We start from the raw sequence: 2,817 nt of genomic DNA on the forward strand, positions 1-2,817 counted from the left end.
GAATAAAGGCCTGATATAAGACGTGACTGGGAGGCGAATTGTGCTTGTGAGGAAAAGCTGGCAGGAACACAGACTCTTCAGGCTGGTAACTCCTCGAAGCAAAGGGGAGTGACTCAGAGGAGTTGCTTGGTGGGGGGCTGGGGGCGGGGCGGGCAGGGGATGGGACTGGGAACATTTTGGCTGGTAAACCACACCCTGCCTCTTTGCAAGACCATCTCCTCCCCAGATCACACAGTCGCCGTGGTGTCACCTCCTTTGCTAGCGGTCCGTTCACTGAACTGAAGGATGGCAGTGTGGGGCTGGTTGAGAAATGAGCCAGAGCCAGGGTGAGCTGGGTCCAAGGTGCCTCCCGCTGACTTCGAGAGACTCGGCCCAGGGGCTCCTGCGCCATTGCTGTGTGGGAAGATGAGCTGGCTGCAAGAATGGCTAGGCCTGCAGCAGGCCGCACCGATCGATGTTAGCCACTCATACCCACTGGCAGGTGACGGCAGAAGCCAGCACCGTGTCCAGGCGCCACGCCAAGGGCTTCAGGGGCGTGGCTTATTCAACCTCCACCCCACCCCCACCCCCCCAAAAATCTGAGAGGCAGGTTTTGTTATTCTACTCATTTTGCAGGCCCAGTGAAGCTGAAGCATACAGAGGGAAAGTCAAGTGCCCAAGGTCACAGAGTTTGCAATGGCAAAGTCATGTATCAGCAGATAATCCAGCTCCAGAGCCCAAAGTCTTACTCTCTAGGCCAAGACACTGATGTCTTTTAGGTCCTTGGTCTCAGAAGCGCTTGACACTCTGCAAAAATATTTGACTGATCAGTACAGATTAATACAGGAAATATTTTTACTAAAATAACTATTTTTAAAAAAATGATTGTGGAGAGTTAACATTGAAATACAGTTTTGTAAACCTTTTTTTTTAGAGTTATGTGAGATTCTTTTATTTTTAGCTTTATTGAGTTATAGTTTATTCACCAAAAATACTGCACACATTTAATGTGTGCTTACGCCCTGTACCATCCCAAGCCGCTAAGCCTACCCATCACTTCCAAAGTGCTCCTTCTGTCCTTTTCTGGGTTTTGGTTTTAGTTTTAGATTTCAGTGAAAATCCTTAATGTTAGGTCTATCCTTTTAGCCTATTTCCAAGTGCACAACACCATATTATTAACTATAAATGCTCTGCTGGACAACGGATCTCCAAAACCTACTCATCTTGTGTAACTTTATCTCCATTGTAAGACAAATCCTCATTTAATTTGACTGCACATTCAAGGGGAACTTTCAGAAACCCCAACGCACCGCATACCACCATGTACCAACTAAATCGGAACGTGGTAAGAGTCGGACGCCGGTATTTTTTTAAGGCTCCCGGGTGATTGTGATATAGAGCGAAACTTGGAAAGCACTGCTTTGCTCTTGACGGAAGACAGATTCTCTTAGCGGCTTCTGCGTTCCACCTGGGGCAGGGTCTCAGGCTCTGCAGCCGGTGGAGAATGCTGTTGTAAGTCCATGAAGAGGGGAAATAAGGTCTTAGTATTATGATGAGACTTGTTCTGAGGTCACAGACCTCCTACGAGGGTCTCAGGAAACTCCCGGAGATTCCCAGGCCGCCCTTCGGTGACAGCCGCCTGGGAAGAGTTGGGGGTCTCACCGCTGTCATTGCTTGCTTGCCACTGACACCCTGAAAGAGGTGTGTAACTAGCCCAGGTCGCAGACTGAGGCTCAGAGTGGCTAACTCTCAGACCACAAAAGGGAGCACGATTTAGCTCAGGATTTGAACCAAAATCCCTAGCATTAAATCCTTTATCCTCTGCTTCTTTAGGCATGGGAAAAAAGCACGCCTCAGGAACAAACAAGCAGGTTTTCAGTTCTGCTCTAAGCTGGAAGGAAAAGGCATAATTGAGGGGAGAGGGCTGGGGAGTGGGGTTCAGATGAAAAGTATATGGTAACCAGTGGGTAGGGTTCTGATGGGTAGGGTTTAAGATATATTTGAGGAGGGGCCTGTCATCTAATAATAAGGGCTTTTAAGTCAGGCATTGGTTTCGACCTTTAAAGCAAAGTGACTTGAACAAATTATTTAACCTTAGTGAGCTTTAAATTCCTACTCTAAAATGTAATGATACTACCTACCTAACGTGTTTACTGTGAGCCTTAAATGAAATGTGAATGGATCCTATGACTGCTTGGAATGTAAAAATCACGCAGAAAATGGTGGGTTTTCTTTGAAATTTATAATTGCAGTTATCTTGCTTCCCAAACATCACTATCACTTACTCTGTGCCTTTGAGTCAGTTTCCCCCGTTTCCTCTGAACTTTGGTTCCCACAATTATAAAACGGAATCAATACCATAGGTGTTACATGGACAGTGCTTGGCATATAAGCAGATAGGCATCTAATGTTATTTTTTTTAATTTAAAGTGGTCCCTCAAAGCAGAAGGAAGGAGCTTTCCTGGTAGCTCAGTGGTAAAGAATCCAGCTGCCAACGCAAGAGTGGAAAAAGCCCGTGGTAGTCACTTAGTCGTGTCTCACTCTCTGCGACCCCGTGGACGGTAGCCCACCAGGCTCCTCTGTCCATGGGACTTGCCAGGCAAGCGTACTGGAGTGGGCTGCCCTTTCCTTCTCCGGGGGATGGATCGCGCTCGCCCAGAGAGCGAATCCTGTCTCCTGCATCTCCCGCGCTGCAGGCGGATTCTTCCATCGCGGAGCCCCCAGGGAAGCCCCCGGGCCTCACAGTCATCCAGGACTCAGACCCGGGGCGTTGCCGGCTGTGAGGCGCGGGAGCAGACACGCGCAGACCCGCAGAAACGGACGCGGGTCTCCCGTGTC

This window comes from Capricornis sumatraensis, chromosome 16, assembly GCF_032405125.1.
Source record: "Capricornis sumatraensis isolate serow.1 chromosome 16, serow.2, whole genome shotgun sequence".
Taxonomy (NCBI): Eukaryota; Metazoa; Chordata; class Mammalia; order Artiodactyla; family Bovidae; genus Capricornis; species Capricornis sumatraensis.